This window comes from Barbus barbus, assembly GCF_936440315.1.
Source record: "Barbus barbus genome assembly, chromosome: 9".
In the NCBI taxonomy this organism is placed as follows: Eukaryota; Metazoa; Chordata; class Actinopteri; order Cypriniformes; family Cyprinidae; genus Barbus; species Barbus barbus.
The window spans coordinates 29,774,515-29,781,733 of NC_136737.1; positions in this window are offsets into that span (position 1 = coordinate 29,774,515).

Here is a 7,219-nt window from a genome sequence, read left to right on the forward strand (position 1 = left end):
TCCAAAATCCCCAACTTTGTGTATATCAGGTTGATGAATAGGATCAGTACTCAAGCACCAGCATTTACATGCTTATGGAAGTGAACAAAGAGCAAAATCTAGTGTGTCTTCTTCGATGCCAGATTGGATTTTGTAGTTGTCAAACATTATAAAGTTAAAGCAAGCACATCCTCTGTTTGTTGTTTTAAGGGCAGGGTGTTTTCTGCTATCTTCAGATGCAGTCTTAGCACAATAAGGAATCTTAAAGACAGCAAGATTAAACAAACAGTTATGAATTTTAAATTTCACAATCTGAGAATCTAAAACATAATACATTGATTTAATTGTCACATCAGTATCACTAAATATAGCAGTTTATACAAAAATCTGGTCATGGACGCTCATTTGTCAATACAGTGTTTAATTTGTGCTAAAATGAATTAAGCTAATGAATTTGCTTAATTATATTTTGTGTCGGACTCCAAATCTTCAATACTTATCTTGCTGGATCTGTCAGCTGCTTTTTATACGGTCAACTACCAGATCCTCCTGTCAACCCTATTGGTAAAAGGTGTAGGTATTAATCATTAGAATCATTGTTCTAACTTTAGCTTTTAGGTAATCACTCTTAAGATTACATATTTATATGATTAACTGAGATTAATCAGAATGTCCAACTTATACCTTGTTAACGATACCTTATTAACGACTTGTCCAGCAAGTATTAAAATCAGCACGTTTATCTTTTAACCATTGTGTTTATCTCATTCGCGGCCAACGATAAAACAAACCAAATAGTTAACTTTAGTTATCAAGCTCCTGAGCGTAGGTAACGCGACCTTTTGGCAAGTAATTAAGATTTGACAAATCACATAGCAGCAGACATGAGATTTCTTAATAGAATCCAAGTTTATTTCACTACTCTAACACAATACTAAGCTAAGCAACACAAAACAAAAGACGTAAACACACACATTCGTTGCAATGGATTGTTCTGATCTGAAGAGAGTCTTAGGTTCTAATGCTCGTTTTCAACCTGAGGGAAATCACACACGGAGGGAACTCTTGTATCTTTACTCTTAAAAGATAAATACAACCAGTTTCAGCAGATTTAGGAGATTTTGCCTTACTTTTTTTCAGTTCGAGACGGACCGTGCGCGGATTTGCGGCTTGGGAGGTCGTCGTCACGAGGGTACTCTTCAGTGGTTGGTTGGCTTCGTTCTGACTTGGTGACGCTCTCAGGAAGTCGTTTCAGTTCCTTAGCTTCAGATGTTAAAGTTCTCTCGAAGTTTAACTGAGTCTTGATCGCTGTTGCAATGCTCGGCCGTGATGTTAGTGGCAAGAAGCGCTTTGCAGCGCGTGAGCAAACGAGAGACGAGCGAGTTGAGCTTAAGCTTCTCTTTTCAATTTCCAACAACAACCTCTTTTACAGTTGTTGCATCTGTTTTTAACAGGCCGATTTGGGATCTGCCTGTGGGGCTTTTGATCCAATCGCAAGTGTTTCTGTAGGAGCTCCGCCCCGAATACGTGATTTCAGACGCCGAAGTCTTTGTCCCATTCGACTTTATCTATTTTATCTATTTAAAGTTGCTCTTCTCTTAAGAGCATCCAGATGTCTTTTCCCCGATATATCCTGGTTTTTATGGTCCCAGGAGAAAAAGGGGGTTCGGAGCGAGCCATGGAATGTGTGCTTTCATTCTTGCTTCAGGCATGTGTTGAAAATAGGTTTGTGTGTGTTCTTGTTCTGACCAGTTTCTACAAAGGCATCTCAGGAACTGCACTCCAGTGGTTTGAGTCTTACCTCTCAAATAGGTCCTTCAAGGTACCTTGGAGAGGTGAGGTGTCCAAGTCTCAACATCTAGTTACTGGGGTGCCTCAGGGCTCAGTTCTTGGACCACTTCTCTTCTCTGTCTACATGGCATCACTAGGTTCTGTCATTCAGAAGCATGTCTTTTCTTATCACTGCTATGCTGATGACACTCAACTCCTCTCATTCTATCTTGATGATCCGACGATAGCTGCTCGTATCTCAGCATGTCTAACAGACATTTCTGGCTGGATGAAGAACCATCACCTTCAACTCAACCTTGCCAAGACAGAACTGCTTGTGGTTCCAGCAAACCTATCGTTTCGTCACAATTTCACCATCCAGTTAGTCTCATCAACCATAACTCCTTCAAAACCTGCTAGAAACCTTGGAGTTATGATTGATGATCAGCTGACTTTCTCAGACCACATTGAGAAAGTCATCTTTTTTTTCGATTTGTGGAATTCAGCATGCTTTGTTTCAAAAACTATTGTCATTATTCTGCTTCCATAAACTGAGACTTGTTATAGCACTTGCATATCATTGCTCTTTTGTTGATTTTGATTGCTTCCATTGTCCTCATTTGTAAGTCGCTGTGGATAAAAGTGTCTGCTAAATGACTAAATGTAATGTAATGTAAATGTCTAATATCTATGTAGTAAATGTGCATTTTGCCTAAAAACGTCCTTTGGTTGTTACTATATTTGCAATGCATCACAACATTTTTTATTTATTAATGTAGCAAGTGTGGATGTGTGCTACCTCTCTGTTGTTTTTCTGTTATTTTGGATGATGGTTCAGTACAGCGAGTAATTGTCTGACTACAAGCAAACCTGGTGGCACATTAAGCTCCACGGAGATATGAGGTAGTTGTTCTCATGGAGAGCAGGCACACAGATGTTTGGAGCAGACACAGCGGCAGCCAGATTGTCCCGCACACGTTCTCCTGCTCTTGTTCAAGATTGTGTGGACTCCATGTCCCTTTCCCATCCATGATCAGATTCAGTCTTACTGCAGCAGTGAGAGACATAATGGACAGCAGAGACTGGTGAAGGTGTGCTCGGTGATCAGCTGCTTCATCAGAATAAAGCTGCAGAACTGGCCCAGCTGTGTTGAGATGACTGTAGGATGTGGGTTCACCGACTGTAAATACATGATTGATAGAACAATATGTTTGAATAAAGCTTTGTTTCATGTGTTGTTGACTTGTGTTTATTTATTGTCATGGTTACTTTTATTTACATTTTACTCATTTATTCATGTTTCCTGTTGTTGTCAGTAAATAAAATATAATTGTTTTTTTAACACATGCATTAATTCATTACTTGACTGAAAATTGAGATGTATTCACCTTGGCTGCATTTGTCTCGTGTGTAGTCATGCATAGCTATGGCATATGAAGAAGCTAATTACATTTTGCTTGTTTTACTAAAAACATATAATTATTGGTCAGCATTTATCATTATTATTGTTCATAAGTGTTGGGCTACCAATGCTTTCTGAGGTAATCTTAATTTCTAAGTAGTAATGCTTTCATTTTTGGAGTAAAATCAACAGTCTTCTCCAAAGACGAGATCTTTGAGCAGCTGATCAGCGTCTCCTTTGAGCAGATATTACAAACATTGCAAACATGGAAGAAAACGTACTAGGTAGGGTTGTGGATTTATTGATGCTATGAGGTGTTTGTGCACCTGTCGCTCTTATTTTCCTAATTGTATTATTATTACTGAAGAACGTACAAGCTCAGGGAAATATGGCACAATGAACATCATAATGAAAAAAAAAACAGAAAACATAACCATAATGGGTTTGCTTACATCATATGATATTACTGTATGTACACAGGGAAAAAAAAGATTAAATATATTTGAATGATCATAAAATTCATATAATAATAATGCATTAAAATTGCATTTGTTTTTGTTATTTATGAGCCTCAGAGACATTCAACAAGATAAAGAGGAAAGCGAGATTTAAGCCAGTTTTGTGTGTTGGTGAACAATTTTGCACATAAAATTAAGAAATTAATCACATTTTCAAGAGTTTTGTAATAAAAAATGATATCTTTAAGTATTAAACTGATGTTAGTAGAGTTAAAAATATAAAAAGCTAAATCAACCCAAAATGTATTAGTTATACGGGCAGCTGTTTCTTCAACAAGAACAAAAATGAGCACATTTCATCAATATCAATATTTACAGACAGATGGATGAAGTGTCTTTTAAGTTTGTTTTTGCGCTTGTCATAAATCCCATGATAAAGTAAACATGGCGAATCGCATTCATATTCAGCGAGATTTGGCTGTAGAGTAGTACTCTTTTAGCGCTCGTTAAGTAAGTACTTATTGAAAGGAAGTACCTCTCCCTGAGCAGAAGAGTAAACACACACAGATACAGCGCTGCTCATCAGATCAACTAAATCAGTGCAACATGATTATGATTGGATTGAGGGGCCACGGTCACCCCTAAAATGACACTGGCCACCCCAAACAGAAAGAGTGGAGGTTTTTTTAGAATCATATATATTTTTCAATATAAATTAACATGGATGAATAAATTGACACTGATGAAACACTATATTAAAAATAAATATAATAAATTTGTATTATGTGTACCATACTATCGAAGCATACTGCACTGCAGCACATGGTTTGAGAGGAGAGGAAACTTACAAGTAAAACTTAGTTTATTCTGTCAAACTCACATAATACAATACTGTTTGGCTATAGATTAGGCGTCACTAAGGCATTAATTAGGAATTGACTGAATTGAATCTATTTCTGTTACATCTTAGTTTTTATTAGATTAATATTACTCAGGGCTCTACATTTGAGACTGAAGACTAGGCTACTGCGTGCGACTATGAACAAATATTTAGGAGAAACGTGCGCCTGACCCGATCAGTATATTTGAGTTTGTGCTGAAGGAGCTTCAAAGCTAGCTGCGTTGAGTTTATCCACTCATTATAACAAACAACGTGTAGACAGACTGTAAATTAGAGATTCACTGTGCAGTGTAAGGAGCTGATTATAATAGAGTTTTGTGAGATAGCAAACTAAGATGAGTGACAGCTTTTAATGATTATTAAGATGTGATTGATTTAATACAACAGTTCATTAAACAAGAAGTTCATATTCATTTAAGTGACTTCTATTGTCTGACTACAACAATATTGCCTTATTTTGCTCTATTTCATCAATGAAAATCGTTTCCAACAAAGTAAGAGCCTCTGAGCATCTCCATTCAAACACAGCGGTGTTTCATTTATGAATCAGCTGCGTTTAATCAAATCTAGTGCCAATGATTCAAATAAATGAACGATTCAGTGATAAAATCACCTGCTGGCAGTTTTACTTTCATTTTTAAAGTATATTTAAATAATTTAATATTTCTATATTCAACATTTGATATTTAAAACATTAACCTCAATATGAATTTATGAATTTAATTGCACTCTCAGTCTCATTAAACGTCTGAAAATACACCTACAAGCCACTTGTGTGTTCTTCGTGCCACCTCTGTAGTACAAATTTATTCCTTAAATACTGATTTCATTTGATTGATAACTTATTCTTATTCTACTTTTTATTCTGTTGTTTTAATTAGAAATGTTAAAAAGCTTTTTTGAATTGATAAATAAAAGATGATATACTTTTAATAAAGTTAGAAAAATGCTATTACAAAGGTAAAAACTAAATTCCCTGTAAATCACTTTAAGGAGTCACATATCACCTCGTAATGGGAAGGTTCATTGTTTTATCAGAATTTTTAATTATTGATTAGAAGGTGCTCCTAAATTTTTGACCCTGCTCCTAAAAAGAAAAGTAAGTGTAGAGTCCTGTTACTCCATCAGTTGATCTGTAAATTATTGCAGATTTGGGCAACATTTAATGCATTTTGGGCTCTTAAAGTCACATATGTAGAACAGTTTTTGTTACCCAGACAGATGAGTAGTAATATATTCATTTATGTCTGACAACAGAAACAGAAAATATGTAAATTAAGCACTGACAGCATATTTCCACCACACAAATGTAGGGTTTATGATAAATAATTGAAATGAAGAGGAAGGCAGTCGACATGTCCACCAGGGGCGTGTCTAGAGCACTTTAAATGGGGGGGGGGGGGGGGCAGTCTGGGGCACTGCCTTAAAAGAGGGTGGATACACGATGTTAATAGGCCTATATTATATAGGCTATTAATTGCACAGTGTGAGATTCATTGGTCCTCACAGAACTTTGTGAGATCGCGATGAACAAAGAATGACAGCTTTATTATGAGCACTCTTTGCGAGCTTTCTAAGCAATCCATTTAAAATGTAGAACTTTGTTTTTGGCACACACGAGGGTACTTGCAGTTGAATTGCAGAGCGACTTTTTTTCTATTTTGCTCTATACAGAAAATAGTAATAGTCTACTGAAGTTTTGAAGCCTATTACTTTATATGCTCCCAGAATGAATGGTAACATCAAAAATTATTGTCTGCCATTAGATTTAGGCATGCAAAACTTTTTTGTATTGTGCCACCCTAACATTTTATTTAGGTGGCCCTTTCGGCCACCCTATAATAAAAACTATACCACTGCACTGCTATGGACAAACACGGAAGGAATGATGTTTTCGAGCACACCTGTGGACAATGAACATTTTTTTTGGACATATTTAAAAACATACAAATAAAACTGTGAATAAATAAAAAACTAATAATGCATTGTTCAGCGGCAGCTGTGACCATTTCAAGGACGTAAACTGTTGTATGTGTAAAAAAAATATATGACTGAGCAGGGCTCGAAATGAACTTTTTTACTTTGTAGCACTGGTGCTCCCAACTTCAAAGTTTTAGGAGCACCCACTGAATATTGAGGAGCAACACAACTGCCAATCGAGCGGAAGGACTGGCAACAGGTTCCAGAAAAAAAATATTAAGCAGCACAATTGTTTCCAACACTGACAATAACCAAATATCAAATCAGCACATGAGAATGATCTCTGAAGGATCATGTGACACTTAAGACTGGAGTAAAGGCTGATCAAAATCCAGCTTTGCAACACAGAAATAAATATAAAGAATATTCAAACAGAAAACCATTATTTTAAGTTGTAATATTTCACAATATTACTGATTTTTTCTGATCAAATAAATGGAGCTTGATGAGCATAAGAAACATAAAAATAGTAATGTGTCCAGAAATTTGACCAGTACTGCATATAAACACAAGACAGAGACTGTTTCCAGCAAATTTATTAACGTGATCAATATCAAAAGCAGCAGGCTGACCATGAGCAGCTTTGAGTACTACATTGCATTTCATCCTCAAGTTGTCAAACACATCTGGATGATCATATGGTCACGTGTGGTTTATCACTGTCCTGTCTCTCTGTAGCACTCACTGTCTGAGCTGTCTTACATTACAGATGATGGCTTTCCTAAAGAC